The sequence below is a fragment of the Hylaeus anthracinus genome, unplaced genomic scaffold, assembly GCF_026225885.1.
Source record: "Hylaeus anthracinus isolate JK02 unplaced genomic scaffold, UHH_iyHylAnth1.0_haploid 11997, whole genome shotgun sequence".
Classification (NCBI taxonomy): Eukaryota; Metazoa; Arthropoda; class Insecta; order Hymenoptera; family Colletidae; genus Hylaeus; species Hylaeus anthracinus.
This window is the reverse complement of record NW_026534344.1, coordinates 8,337,529-8,354,331: the sequence shown is the minus strand read 5'-3', so window position 1 is coordinate 8,354,331 and position 16,803 is coordinate 8,337,529.

The following is a 16,803-nucleotide window of genomic DNA, read 5'->3' as shown; positions in this document are numbered from 1 at the left end:
CCACTCTTCCACCACGAGCGAGGGACCTTCGTGGGGCAGGGAGGACCCGCGGGTGGCCCCAACCTGGCCGCAGGATCGCAGGCACCGTACGTGGGCTCGGAACGAAACCGGGCACGACGCTACCGGCGCATTAATAACACTGGTAGCCGGTCATATGTTAAACGTCCACCCTGTTATGCGCGCCGCCGCTGCCACCGTCGGTGGGTCAGATCCTCGGGAGGGGCAGGAAGAAGGTGAAGGGGTGGGGGCAGGATGCCGTGTAGGTACGCTTTACCTACAGCGATGTGATCCTACGTGCAACGTGGCCGCGGCAAGGATCACCTTCTGTCTACCTGGACCCCTCTTCCGCCTGAACTAGAAGGTTTCTTTTCCCGTTCCTCTTTTCGATGCTCGTCTCGTTGGAAGGGTGACCGAGACTCATTTCGGGGGATGTTCGTCGATAAACTTGGCTGCTTTCCAAACACCAAGTCCTGTAATTATCTCTAGCGTTGTATTCATGGAACATTGGTTTCTCAAAAAAAAAAAAAAAAAAGAAAGTTGTTTAAGTTAAGTTAGTTAGTATTTATGTAGACTGTTTAAATTAGCCGCGTATTGTATGAATGTGAAGTTGAGCGAATGAGACGAGTGCGGACAAGAGAGAGGATGAAAGTGTATATGAACAAACGAAATGGAGAGCAACGGCAGAATAAGAATAAGGCAGAATAAGGCTAAGAATAAGAAAAGGAAGGAAATAAAGTCAATTTGTAACGTACGTAATTTGGAAAGAGTTTCCTATACCCATCGCGATAAATTTAGAATTACAACATTTATGAATATGCGGAGATGAGGTTTACCCTCTCTTTTGTAATCCCCCTTGATAAAAGAGGTAATTATACAATACCTTATTCTTAATTACTGAGTAATTGGATTACTGGAGTAGTTAGTTAATTACAAATACCATTACATGCGACAGAGAAATTGTTATGGCAATTATTTAATTACTTGGCCAAAGTAATTATTACGTAATGGTAATTAAAAATTCACATCTCTGTAGGTAACGTTGAAGTTAATGTTTTTTTAAAAATAGAAATGTTATTACTGAAAATATTTCTAAAGGTGTTCAAGATAAAATTACTTCTAAAAGTGAGGATTTTAAAATTGAATTTACTTCTAAAGGCAAACAGATTACAGTTGAAGTTATTTCTAAAACTAATTATTTCAACTCTAGTGTCAGAGTTGATTAATTTTAGAAGTAGGGATTTTATTTTTCTGGTAACTTCTAGCAACTAATATGGTAAACGTTCAAATGTCTCTAATGAGATATCATTTTCTCTTATCGATTCTAACTTCTGTTTACTTTTTTGTCATAATATTTGCAAAGCTTCCCACGAAAACGATTTTCAGTGCGTTTTCGTAAAATAGCGCATGCAAAACATATATGGGCTTCACAAATTATATTCATTCTTATGTACATCTCTAAATACAGGGTGTTAAAAAAAAGCATTCAATATTTATATGGTATATAGGGCACACTGTACTGAGTAAAAAAGCTTTAGTAAACATAGGCCGAAAGGTCAACCGTTTCTGAGATATAAACATTTTTGTTTGCTAGTATAACGATTGTCTTACAACTGGATTTTCGATATTTATAGAAGATTTTCCACGTGTCCACCGCTCATTTCTGTATACGAATTGAAAAAATGAAACCGACGAAATTGTCGGCACTTGAATGGGAACATTCAGAACGCAATTTATAAACACTGACATAAACATCGCATGCGATGGAAGCAAGTATGTCAATCATGATACTAGCAAACAAAAATGTTTATATCTCAGAAGCGGTTGACCTTTGGACCTATGTTTACTAAAGCTTTTTTACTCAGTACAGTGTGCCCTATACACCATATAAATATTGAATGCTTTTTTTTGAACACCCTGTATAAATCTAACGTTATTCTTACTAACTGTTACTATTGTCACATAAACTACACAACATTCGAAATAGCTCGCGAAACTATAAATTACTCATCGATTCGATGGAACGGTCGATAAATAACGTACGCTTTCTGTTGCAGGTACCGATATCCGGAAGAGGTGCGCAGATTAGCAACCAGCCAGTACTGTCTAGGATCCTCGTTATCCTGAGACGCGGAGACGGACGGAGATCCGTCCACCGACTGGCCGTATTCCTCGGGATACGCTAGAACACAAATCATCGAACGCAAACAGAACACAGAATAAATTGCTCGACGCAACAAATCGCGGCATCAAATGGATGCCGTACGATCGATGCTGTACGATCGATATCGGATCGGAACGCTGAGAGAGTGTCCGATGGACGTCGCGCGTATTAATCAGCAACGCTCGCGTCGTCCGTTTGGCCAGCAGCGCGCGGTTATTGTCGTTATCATTTACGATCCGTCCGACGAACGAGATCGACGAACGGTTATCATTACCGGAGATTCACGATTATCATTATCATCGGCTCCACCGAACGGGAGCCGACGGTTGAATAATTCATCGCGCATCTCGCGAGTCGGCAGCGCGGTTCTCTTCGTTTTCTTTATCCTTTTTCGATGGATTCAGCGAATGAGAGTCGTTTCGCGTAGACTGTATCATTGGCAGCCGAGGAGAATTCCTCTGAAGGGTTCGCTAGGTTCGCGTGATCCTGTCCATTAGTATCACAGAGCAGACACGAGCAAACTCGAAGCGCTTATTATTAAAATGTCTGGAAGTGTTACGGCAGTGTAACTGTCCGCGTGTGTAAGTTTACTTTGAAGCTTAACCCTTATAGTGCCGAACAACGATGTATCGAATCTAGCAACACTTGCGAAAAGAACCGACGACGATATATCGTCGCGCATACGATGGTACCTATACGCGTTGCAAGGAAACTCTCTCAAATTAAATTTATATTAGTTTTGTGGATTTGTAATATAATAACTAACTTTTTATAAACAAGAAATGTACGTACATGTTCTCGAGTATGTCTAGAATACATAGATACAATGCAAACACAATAGTTAGTTAAATAATTTATATGATTAATAAGAAATAAAGAAAAGTCTGCAGGAATAGACCAGGAGATGTACAAATTCATAGTTTATATAAAATTAGTTAACCCTTTGCACTCGAGAGGTGATTCTCAGTCACCATTAGGTTTCACGCACCAAATCTACAATACCTAATGTTTTTTTAGGTTTAATTTCTTTGGAGCTCGAAGTGTCAATAAAATAATTGTCGGTGAGGTAAAGGTGAGCTTATTCTCAAATTTAGATAGCTGAACATTCATGGCAATAAAATGCTAAAAAACATCTCGAGTTCCTGGCAGATACCAGAAAAGAAGGCCTCGAGTGCAAAGGGTTAATATATTACAATTTTACAGAGTTATGCTCGGAATTAGTATTCAAGTATTTCCTACGTTCACTGTAAATTGAATTTCTCATCAGAAATCTCATGCGAGATGTTCCACGAATTGAAAATATTATTTACGGGTTTAATTTTTTGTTATATTTTGTGATTATTGATATTTAAACTATGCTGTAGCAATTAACGATATACTGTATATGCTAGACCGATAGTTCGATAGTCATGTGTTCTTTTCAGTATCGTTACGATATTAGTAATTTTTTTAGAAATAAGTTGTTGATAATTTTGTTAAGCTTTATGCTATGTGTTCTGGAACGAACTATGACCAAATGAAATTTCTTTTTTTTTAATATTGTTTATAAAATTAATTACTTTTCAATCTTCTCTAACGATATTAAATAAACATTATTAGTACGATTTTCTATTAGTACTAATATTGCAATAAATTTAGCGTTAATTTATCCTCCCATTATTTCATAATATGTTTCTTTTTGGAATTTGATAAATATCATTCATATTTTTATCTTTATACTTTATTTCTAAATTACATCAACTTGGTTCGGTATTCTTCGCTTGGGTACAATTCTTTTGGATGGCACTAAAAGGGTTAATGTTAAATATTGTATTTGTTTCTATGTTTGAAAAATACGTGATACTTCCTGTTAAAAATAGACATCAAATTATAATTTATGTCCAAGTTAGACAGCGTTGACATTTTGTCTGTATAAATATGATGAGTGTTTGGTTGACAGCATAACATTGTTAACGTTTGTCAGATTGGCAGATCCGAAACAAAAAACTCAAATAGTTTCTCTGTACGCCTTCCATTCTTGTTAAACTAAGGGCAATTGGGAAAAATCGAAAACTGTATTCGTACTGTCGACTTGACGATATTAAACATAATTTTCGCATTATCATAAATAATTAGCTATTTCTTATGAGCAGAATAAAAAATGATTAAAGCTAAATAAATAATATTTTGTCCTGCTACAAACATTTTTATATTGTTATAATTTTTCGATTCTGGAAGGACAAAATATTATAAGCAAAGAGCTCGTGTTTTCCATCTCCTTTAAATGTTTAACAATCGATCTTTTTTACTTATTACTCTGTAGCTACCACTCAAGTCCAACAAATACGAGAAAATGATGGATGCCTGATAATTATTTAAGGTATGAATTTTTTTGTATAAAGTGTGTTATTATCGTTAAGGTATCAACTTATCGAATCATCATGGTATATCAAACGAGTGTGGAATGTACGGAAACAACGTAATTATGTAAGGTATTATAAAAATAAGATGTTTACGGAATGTGATAAGCTGTGTTGAAAATAAATTATAGACTTAAGTTAAAGTATAATTTCAAGTAATAAATTTATCTTAATTTTTTCTTCTTAATGTGTCTCATTATTGTTATGTATTGTGTTAAACATTGGTATAGGTGATTTTCATTAATCCTTATCTTTTCACAAAATGTGTTACATCCATAATTATGTCCTTTTAGCTTTGTCTTTATATCACTATAACTTTTAACGTGACTCTTTCCAGAAAAACAAATACAAATATATTTTCATTTTCACGACTATAAATTATTCGGATCATCATCGATAAAATATTATAGTAAAACATAATAAATATAGTAAACACAATTCGGAAATTTTTTTTACTCTGCATTAATCTTTGTTCTTTATTGTTTTACTAAAGAGAATTGACATTATTCGAGATTAAACCTTAAAAATATTAACCTTATAGATAATTATTTCAGACAATGAAATAATTCTCTCTCTCTCTCTCTCTCTCTCTCTCTCTCTCTCTCTCTCTCCTGCTCCTCTCTAAATTATACCATGAGGTCGTTACTATTCTAAGTTTTCAATTTTTACATATTAAATGTAACATATTAGAAAGGTTCGTTTTATCATTCTCTATAAGGTGACGTTTTTTTTTTAAATTTGTTTGTTCGACTGTTGTTTTTTGTCTTTAAGACAACAACAACAGAATCAGACCATTACAAGATGTAAGTAAAAAGGTCCTTTAAATTATTAATTTTTATTTTTGTAACATTTTTACATGTCAGTTCACATGTCTACATTCTGATATTTTTTTTTTAATTCACACCTCTACGCCTCTTAGAATTTCCAGCAAAAATCGTCCCGCGGTCAGAGGGTTAACGGTTGAATAAATAACAATTACATAAAAATTCCTACATAAAATATGTATTCGTCATGAATTATTCCAACAAAACTCTGCTCATTCTTGTTACGGGTGCACGGAAGACTACAAACAGAATCATTTGAATCTAGTATATCTCTCAGAGACATTCTCCTCAGCTGCCAATTCAAAACTTCCCTCCAAGGATCTCGAGAAAAGTTAGTAATTCTAAATCGAAATTACGATTCAGGAGAAAAAGTATCGCCTTGGCTCCAGGGAAAACGATCGTAGGTTACGTGGTGAAAGGGGTGGGCCCTCGAAGCGTATTTAACATTCAGGAAGAAACGAGAAGATTCGAAAAGAAGTACCGACGACACCTGACAGTTTATGATTATGGGATACGTCTGTCCTCAGCGGTGCCTTCGTCGCCCTTTCTGGTGTTTTTTCTCGTTAATTATTCCAAGCGTGCGCGTATGCCATTGGAATATACGCGATCGTAGATAGACGCCCAGCGTCTCGAGGCGCAACGTGACGAACGTTCAACGAACAGAGACGCTGAAATCGCGGAGTTAAATTGCGATTTAGCGTGTACTCCGATCGCTGGCTGAATAAAGAGTTATGGTGGAACGCGATGTCTTGATTCATTGGTTCGACCCCTCCCGTACCTAAAATCCTGCCGGTCTGTAATTAGTTACCCTATAATTAATTGTGGAGATCCCGGTGCTTTAAGACGAAAGTCGTTTATTTATTTATTTATTTTAATAAACGAAAATAATCCATTAATATACGGAAGATGTACATATATATCTTAAGAGTGTTGTTATTTATTACTACGCCCACGATACGACCAATCACACACCTCCAAAATATTGTGGGGGTTTAAAAACGAAAAGTCAATTATGGAGGATTTCAACACACGATCCTCCACAGTAATTTATAACTACGCATTTGCACAATAGTCATAGCTCGTATATGCTAGTTTAGCCTGTTAAAAAGATCCGTCGAAAAAGTCTTTATCGTTACTACCGTAATATGGATTAAATAAAAAAACACTCACATCTATGGGCTCCTGCCAAATCCTTATCCTTTATGAAAAAATACTAAAACATAAATCAAATTGGGTCTTACTATCACCTTGAATTGCATTATTGTGAACAATTATTATTACTGTGAACAACGTTTAATCAAATAATAATTACTAAAGAATAAGACACTGTTTTTTATCACTCAGAAAATTGAAATGAATATGAACATATCTTTAAGTATGTAAAATGATTGATTAAGCTTTGTTGGGGAATAAAAACATTTTATTAGATATTGGAGGGTTATATTATATAAAATACTTGTCTTTAAATCTTGTTTTGATATATCATTGAGGATTCAAAACATTTTCAACGTAATTATAGTCTTATCAAACTTCACGACAAAGTTAACTAAATTTTTACAAGTTAATTATCGTTCGAATCATTATTTGGGAATTAAAACAAATATCATCGGTAGTAGGAAGCTTGCATACGATCATTTTACGTCCAGAAGAAAAGCATAAACGTTGTGCAGTTTGCTGTAATCGTAAAGTATCAAGTAAAAGAACGAGGGCCAGTTACATATGTGAAATATGGAAGAGAAAGCATGGACTGCATGTCAGATGGAATTTTAAAAGATAGCATACTACGAGTAAGTATAAATAATGAACAGTTGTGGATTATGCACATTAGTACCTGTTTGAATGTAAATTTATGCTGAACGAGATATATTATTGTATATGGATGGTAAATTAGTAACCCAAATGCATAAAAGTAGTTAAATTTATTTTGTCCAGCTGCAACGAACACTGATAATAATTTGAGCAGAAAAGGGTTATGCATTGTACACTATGAACATTATGAAAAGTAAATTCGAAAAGTTGATCTTTTTGTGTTCGTATCATTATTATTATAACTAACGCCAGGTCTCTGAAACATAAAATTCATAATATAAAGTATGAGTATTGAATAAGGTAAATGAAGAAATGTTGTATCGTTATAATTTCGTTATTAAAGCAGAGAGACGAGAACTGATTGAACTGACTGAACAATTATGTACTCAAAAATCATTGATATACGAATTTGTTTGCATAAAATAAAGGTGTTCTCTTTTCTTAACTTTTTACAGGCACATGTCCAGGATGACCGAACATCATAATTAAAAATCGTACACTTTGAACAGTATCAGTTCATAATTTTTTATAAATTAATATAGTTAAGAAATCAATGAAGAAATAAAAAATTATGTTATTGTCATCTTAAGAATATTCTACTTAATCTTTGTATGCTTGAATTGACTCCTTGCGTGTCATTCGATAGGATTACTATCATGACAAGTCAATCTATGAACGAAAGAACGGATTTCTCTCGCATCGTGAATATCGCTCGGGGGCACTCTTTATAGCTCCAGGCAGTACAATTGCGTAATTGAGTACTCGCGCGCGATTGTTACATAAGAAAGACGGCGAAGAAAAAGAAGGAAGAGAATGCATCGTATCAGGGACGCCAGGAAATATGGCGAGGGGTTAATCGTGTCGGAGAGGGATCTCCTGCAATTAATCGAGGGAGGAGCACGTCGGATTTTAAGGACTCCTCCTGGTGCGTGAGGACCCACCGCGGGTTCCGTCTTCCGTTATTTATGTTCCTGAATCCGAGGAGCTCGGGGGGTCCAGGAATGTCCACCGTTCCTCCAAAACGCGACCCGGCCGCCACTATTAATTATTCCTGACCCGTTCGCGCCTAAGATAGTCCAGATACCGAATAGATCACTATGAATTATCTTAGACCTCTACCTGACTCCATATGTTCTACTGCATTACAATATCTCTCATAATTACAATGGATGATCAAATTATCGTAATCAGATGGAAACACTACGTATTATACAGAATGGTCCACGCAACGTATAGACCTTTATAACTTCCAAAATATGTGTTGCACGATAAAATGTTATACACAAGAGTTACATAGTTTGCATTACTGCATTAAAGTTACATTAAATGTTGGGCTTGATGTTTCCAAATAATTTTTTTATTATAAATGCATACACGTCTAAAAATTATTCATGCACATATTTCTGATGAAACATTTATTTCGAAACGTCAATGCGATCATTTAATTTAGACTTTCTTCAATAGCCATAGAAGGGACAAATACTTTCGAAACTGACTGTATGGTATCATATTATTAGTCATCAATAGACTGCGGATTTTTATGCATTTATAGGAAATTTGAATGTGCAAGAAACTATAAAATGCAAACAATATGCAAGAATATAAAGAAGATTGATGATAAAGTTCATGTTATAATATTTGCGAAATAAAATAAATTCCTATATAGGTTCGATTTTATTTTGCATAAAGACCTGCAGTCTAGTCATCAGTTTACCTAATATGATATCCTAAGGAGAATAATTTTTCTCAAGACTTTTAATCGCTGAGTACTTGTACGGGATCATGAAAGTCGTAATAAAAATCGCCTCATGTTTGCCCAACGAGATCTGAATTTACCTGGATGATTTACGAATTTCTTCTATTTACATTTCTTTTTTAGTAAATAGGAGGCGTGACAGAAGCACAAAAGCACAGAGGGTAGGAATAGGTACTTTTCACCCGACATCGATAACATTATCGTGCGTCGAAACGTGGAGAGGAGTGGCGAAGAATTGCCGGAAGTATCGTCGAATATACCGATCTCTCGACGTTCCTCACCGCTGAATGGAGGGCGGAAGTCGGTAAATTTATGTCGGGAATTCGTTTTACATGCACGCGCGTCCATTCGGTCGTTTCGAGGATATAAGGAGAGAACTCGAGAGAGAAGCTGTCCCACAGTTGCACAAAATTCTACGAAACCCTTTCAATGTCTTAATTCAAAGGTCTGCAAAAGTTAGCGAGCAAATTATAATCTACTCCTTTAATACTAGATTTACAGAGCACAATCATTTCGACTCATTCTAAATTTCACAGGATTTTACACAAACTATTTATACTTTTCAACCATGTATGCTGACTTTTATCCATATGAAAAGACAAGCGTATATTCAAATTAATTTTTGCTCAGGCCTCTTAATTAATTTTAATAAATCTACTTAATTTTTTAAAGCATTACTTCGGTAATAGAAACCTGATAAGAAATATCTGTAAGCTTAGTGTTAACTCTCTTGTGTTAACTCTCACAGTAAAATTATTACGGGTTTTCAATTATTATACATGTGTAATTATATCAAAAAGTAACCTAACTAAATTCCTACAAAAAGGGGTACAATGCTGAAAGCTCAGTGCACTTGATCCAGGCACCTCAGCTACTTTAACATATTCGCGACCGCTGAGTTATGAAAAAGTTATGAAAATCTTTTTACTTTATACACTACATACAGTCAGTCTAATAAGTATTCCTATAGAAATCAATTCAAAATAATACTTCTTGTATTTATTTGATTAATAAATTTCAGAGAAAGAAATAATTGACCAACATTCCCACATATTTTTAGAGTAGAATTTATGTAAATTAAAGTTTTAAATTAACGTTTAATGTTAGCCTCTTATTTCTTTCCTTATTAATTTTATTTTAAATTGGTTGTTGTACGAATACTTATTACACTGACTGTATTTATAACATTGACATTTCAAAACATATTTTGTAATTTTTATCTTCGCTCTAACGATACAAATTTGCCATGCCAAGCTTCAGAATTTTATTAGTTTTGTTAGTACTCGGTATTAGAAACGTAAAATATCTGCCGATCGCGAATCTGTTAATAGATTCTTACAAAAGTATGGTGTCGATTCAACTGGTTTCTAAAACAAATGTATTTCAATAGTACGTGAAAAAGTTTATTTTTACTAGGAGAAGTTAACCCTTTGCACTCGAGAGCTTTTTTTTTGGTATCTACGAGCAACTCGAGATGCTTTCTTAGCATTCTACATTCGACATTTTGTTTTTGCACGAATGTTAACCTTCGATTAACTTCGAAGATGTTATTTTATTGACACTTCTAGTTCCAAAGAAATTAAACCTAAAGAAACATTATCGCTGGTAGATTTGCTACGTGAGGAAGTTACGATAGTTAACGTTAGTTAACGTAGATTTGCTACGTTAAGAGTGTTCTGACGCTAAAATATGAAAAAAATTAGATAAGTAGAGCGATTTGACTCAGCTTGTGAAAGGTTCACGTGAGAGTATCAGAAAATCTTTCAAATTGAATCGCTGGATTCACACGAGGAATCCTGACGGTTCGGTTATCAAAAATGTTCAATTTCTTTGCGCCGATTTGGTTGGAAATGAGTCGATGGGCGGCCTCGGGAGCGGAAAGTCCGTGTACCAACAGGCGGAAATAAATCGTCGGTGGTTAATAAGCTGACGCGTTGTCTTCCTGATTTATGTAGCCCGACGCCTCCTCTTCGGCCAGTAAATTGCTACACGCATATATGCGTGTAGGGCCAGCGTAAACGCGTCCTGTAAGGACAACACGGCGGGGGACACGCGGTATGTGATCAGGACACCGGTATCCTGGAAGCTGTTACGCTGACACGATCCGGTTGCCTCGTAAATAACGGTAGATCGATATCTGGTGTGAGAGTAACGGCCTCGTGACAGTTTTTGATTTAAGGAAACCCGACGAGAGCCAATTAACCGAATCCCGATTCGTTCATTTGGCCCGTTTCTCCTTTATCGTTTCCTGCGGTTTATTAAATAGATGATCGATCCCCGAAATCGTCGACAGCATGATCTATGCGCTCCCTATCGGTGAATTTTCGCTTGCGCCTTCATTTACGAAAGTTATCGGTAACAATCATTAAAGTTGTGATCATTCGTTAGAACGTTGGAGAATTTTTCGTCTACGTTTCGATACTACTTTTGGATCGTTTTATGGAAATCGCGTAATAATATTTAAGTCACTTCAGCATGTGGTTCACTTTCTTACAATATTTGTTCAAATCTTTGATGCCAGAAATAATTGTAGAAAACGTTTACATCTAAATTACGTCTTAATTAGTCTACGTCTTCGTCTGTAGACTAATTGAATATTTTATTTTATGTATGCAAAATTTTCAATTTTTCTATTTGGATCATTTTCTGTGCATTTGAATAATCTAAGACGATACAAATGTTTCTGAATTAATTCTTCATACATACACACACATTCTGAAGTGAAAATACAAGGCATTTTCAGGAGTCTTTGCTTACATTTGATTAAATCAATTATACAACAAAAATTGAGTCTATGAATACATCGAAAAAATAAAAAGCACCTTCGATTTTGTAACAGTTACTTTAATCAATAAGTGAATTTTTGGGTATTCGTTCAGGTAATTTATTATCACTTATACATATACACACTGTCAACTCTCCAGTACATTGTTTCAATTGTACAGCCTATGTCCCAAAACTAACCGGAATGGCTCTAGTTTAATAAATGTAGTGGCACCATCTACTAATGGCCGATTGTTTTATGATTTGTTGTCAATTTTTATTAACCCCTGAAAGTTTCATGACATTTCGTTCACTAAAAGCCAAGATACACACATTTAATTTTTCTGAAGGCCAATATATAGCGGCTAGCTATAAATGTGTATAAAGTCATCGAACGTATAAACGGCTAGCACCGTTTATGACACGGACCATAGTGAAGCTATTTTTGAGCAAGCCGTTTTAGCAATTAGAGTTTGTAACAAAGCATGTTCGTAGTCATAAACCGTGCTAGCTGTTTGCATGTTCGATGTCTTTATAGACATTTGCAGCTAGCCGCTACAAATAATTGGAAACTAAAATCATCAGGATTTAACCACGATATTTTACTTTGTAGATTGCCGAAATAAATCTACTTCTAGAAATATAAAAGCAATAAGTATTCGCACGGTTCTTATGACGAACAATTTACAGTAGAATTTGTAACATAAGCACATCAGTTTATTGCTTCGTGGGAATTAGAAAACATTAAATTTCCAGTAAAAAAGATTTAAAAAATGCTCTAATAAAGGAATGAAAGAAGATCCTACCCTGAATAACATCGACATTTATGATAGTTAATTTAATGCCCAGAAGAGTTGCAGTAATTATAAAATCAAAGGAAATCCCACGAAGTATTAATTATTTATAAATTAATGTAAATTACGTTTTTTTTTAATGAAGTTTTAAAAATTAAACAGTTGTGCGAATACTTATTGCTCTTGTTAATTCCCCAACTTACATAAATAGCTATTTTTTGTGTACTCTATCTAGTCTAGAAATTTCCGAGAATATGTAGAATGGTATTGTTTATAAAAAATAAGTTAATAAATTACAATTTCACATAGTTTTTTTGGAAATTAATCGGTGTACGAATACTTTTTACACTCACTGTAATACTGTACACATAATATAAATGTACCTCAAATTCCAACAATAACGGTCAACTTAACATTCGCCAGAATCGAAGAAATGGACTTTCGCGGACGTGCAATCGGTTTCGTTAGGCGCGCTGCCAGATGAAGTGAGAGATGCGCGAAAGGGGGCTACCACGACGAGCGTAATCTACTTTAACCTCCCGCGGACAATCGTTACCACGAAATTAATAACCGTACATATTTCACAGTTTTATCTACACATCCCCCATTTATTAACGGCGCAAGAAATTGTACGGTGCATCGGAGGTTAATCAACTTAACGAGTTTGTTGATGGACTACCCCCGCGGACTTCGATAACTTCGCTAATGGCTCGCGCGACGCTCCTCCGGCACGGTCAATTAAGCCCATAGAAACGTTTCCGTATCTTTGCGTCGTCCCCACGGTCGAGTATCAAAAGTCTTTCCTGCGATTCCCAAAAGGAGGAAGGGCGCCTCGAACACGACGATAATTGCTTAATTGCCGGTAGCCGGGGATAAGAATCTGTTCGAAACGTGCTAAACGAAACCGTTGCTTATACGAGGGTCATTCAAATATGAATTTTTGTACTCAACTTTATCGGTGATTTCAAATAACCAAGAAATTCATGTTTAGAAGAAGCTGAGAAACCACTAAATATAGACCTCAGTAATATTGGAATACCAAAGGAAGATGCACAGATTGATATAGCAAAAAGAATCTTAGAAAAATGGAACCAAGAGTGGTTAATGACTAAACATACTGATCTTCACGAATCAAGAGAAAATATATTTTCAAGAAATCCTGCTATTTCTCTGCCAAGAAGAGAGGAAATCCTAATAACCCGATTAAGAATAGGTCACACAAAACTAACACATAGCCACCTAATTACAAAAGAAAACCCCCCATACTGCACAAACTGCATACAAGAATCACAGTTAAACATATAATAGAAGAATGTCCATTGCACACCAGTGTGAAGCTGGTGCCACCTATATGAAGAACTCAAAATTTTCTTTTTGCATACGTTTGCTCATCGTTTGCTCACGTTTGCTCAATTGGAATTTTCGTTTGCCCCTCTTCAATTCAAAAGATACAGGCGATTCAAATTAGGTAGGGCCAGCTTCACACTTTTTAAAAATTTGAATCGCGTGTAGCTTTTGAACTAAAGAGGGGCAAACGAAAATTCCAATTGAGCATTCCTGAGCAAACGATGAGCAAACGTATGGAAAAAGAAAAATTTGAATTTTGTTAATAATTGACATAGTTCCCTCTTGGGCGTATAAACAATCTAAGTAATTATATAATACAACAATATAAGTACAACAATACAAGTAATTATCTATGTAAATTATTTATGACTCACATATGTAATTTATAGAATGTAAAGGAAATGTAATTCACAGTGGTCGCTAATGCCATAAATGCTGATACGACATTAAATAAATAAATAAATAATAATAATTTATCGGTGATAGATACAAAAACAAATGAAGTACCTTATTTTTCTACGTACTTTTCTTCAACAGAATACTACAACTACAATTTCAACAGAAATTAGGAAAAAAAACAATTGGCTGCTTCAGTTACTAGTTGTTTAAGTAGAATTGAACCGCTGCACCGCGCTGTGTCGTTTTTAACCCTTTGCACTCAGAGCCATTTCGTTATAGAATGTCCAAACGGGAATTATGTCGTAGTACATAATGTAACTTATAAAGCATCAAATTTAATGTAATGATTAGACTGCGGATCTTTATGCAAAATAAAATCTTCGCGAACGTCCCTACAAATATTGAACCTATATAGGAGTTTATTTTATTCTGCAAATATTATAACATAAACTTTACTTTCAATCTTTTTTATATTCTTGCATATTGTTTGCATTTTGTAGGCTCTTGCACATTCAAATTTCCTATAAATGCATAAAGATCCCCAGTCTAGTAATGATACTAATAGAATATTATTAGATATTAGAATATTATACATTGAGGAACATATTTATGCCAAAAATCAAAATTTTATACTATTCTGATATGTACCAATGTGTGAAACAGTCATAGATATGCATTGATAGTTTCTATCTTTTAAGTTGCGAACTTAGGCTTTCTTGTTTATCTTCACAAATTGCACCATGCCATACAAGATTTTTTTCCACATCTTACTTTCTTATACGAATGCTCATTGTCCCTTTTTTAAGGTGTAGACTATTCACACATTGTACGAAATTCGAGTCTTAGGAAGTCTTAAAAAGTCACTTTGATCAATCGTTAATTGATAAGAAACCTTCATTTCGAAGTAAATGCATGATACAGCTTTTTGAAAGAACAACCAAGGTCGTTGGACGAAATGATACATATTTGCTTCAATAAAGTTCTTATTTGTGTAAAATATTGAGGACTTGATTTAACACATTCACTACCGACAGGTATTTTACGTTTCTAGTATCGAGTACTGACGAAAATATTAAAATTCCGAGGCTGGACATCGCAAATTTATATCATTAGGCTGAAGATAAAAATTACACAATATATAAAATAAACAGATTTTCATAATTTTTTCATAACCAGGAATAGAATATAAAGTGACGTAAATTCACGTCAGCGGTCGCAAATATGTTAATTTGAAAATTTCAAATGAACTTTCCGAACAACCTGATATAAGCTTTTTACCCAATAATGACAGATCTTCCTGCAATAAACTCCCATGGCCGGCCACATCGTTCAAATGATGACAACTCTCGCATACCCCTAATAAATGAATACAGAAAGAAAAAAGACGGGAACGGAGCGAGGGCGAGGATCTGGCGACGATCGTTCGATGTTGCGAGCGATCCGTGGTCCGAAGCCATGAGCCAGCAGACACGGTGTTCTGGGTCCTTGCGTCCGCATCGAAGGTGTCGATAATTGCTTAATTGACGGCAGTCGCCGATAACCATCGGCTGCGAATGGTAACAATAATAAGCGAGGCTCGCAATGGAGGAGCGAGGAGGACGCCGTAGCCATGAGAACGAAAAGAAGGGATCGACGTCGTCTCGTATCGATGGCCCCGAAGAGACGAGGTGCGTACACGGCTGACGTGTCTTTTCTCCGAGTGAACAAGGCCTCGTTGTGGAAAGGTGTCTCGAGCAAAGAGCCACGGAGATCTCTCTCCTTTTCTCCTCTCTTATTCCGTGTTCCTCGCGGCCGTTCGACATCCACGTCCTCCGTCTTCCTCCTCTTCCTTCGTCGTCGTCATCGTTCTTCCTCGCGCCTCCTCCTCTTCATCACGGATGGCGGAACGGTGAGGAGATATTAGAGATGCCAGATAGCTTTATTAAAGGTGAGACGACTCCAGCGCAAGACACCAACGAGTCGGTTGCTTTGATCAACACGAATTATCGTGACTCCTCGGCTCTGCTTCTTTGCTTCGCGACGTGTCCTCGCGGTGGTACCCGACCCGTTTTCTGGTTTGTTTCGCCCTGGAAACTCGGGGAGCAATACTGATTGTCTTGCGACATTCTTTCAGGGCCCCTCTGGGTGCCCCCGTTGCTCGATCCTCTTTGATTTATTTCTTTCTTTAATCGTACCTCGGTTGACTCTCGTTGACGTTGTCTCGTTGTCGTTGGTCGATAATTAATCCTGTTGCCAGGGTTCGGGTTTCAAAGGATGTTTATTCGCTGTGACCACACCACGATAATATTATTATAAATTATAATTATAATTATAATTATATATTATTATTATAATTATTCCCAGCTATCCCCATTTTGTCTTTATTCATTCCCAACTTCCAGTTAACCTTCATTCCCATCGTCTTCAATCATTTACTCGCTTCTCTTTGATTACATTTAAAAGTGAAAAACGAAACCAGAATGGTTTTCAACCATAAAATGATTGTCGGCGAGGTAAAGGTTACCTGATTCTCAAATCTAGATAGCTTAGAATTCATGGCAATAGAATGCTA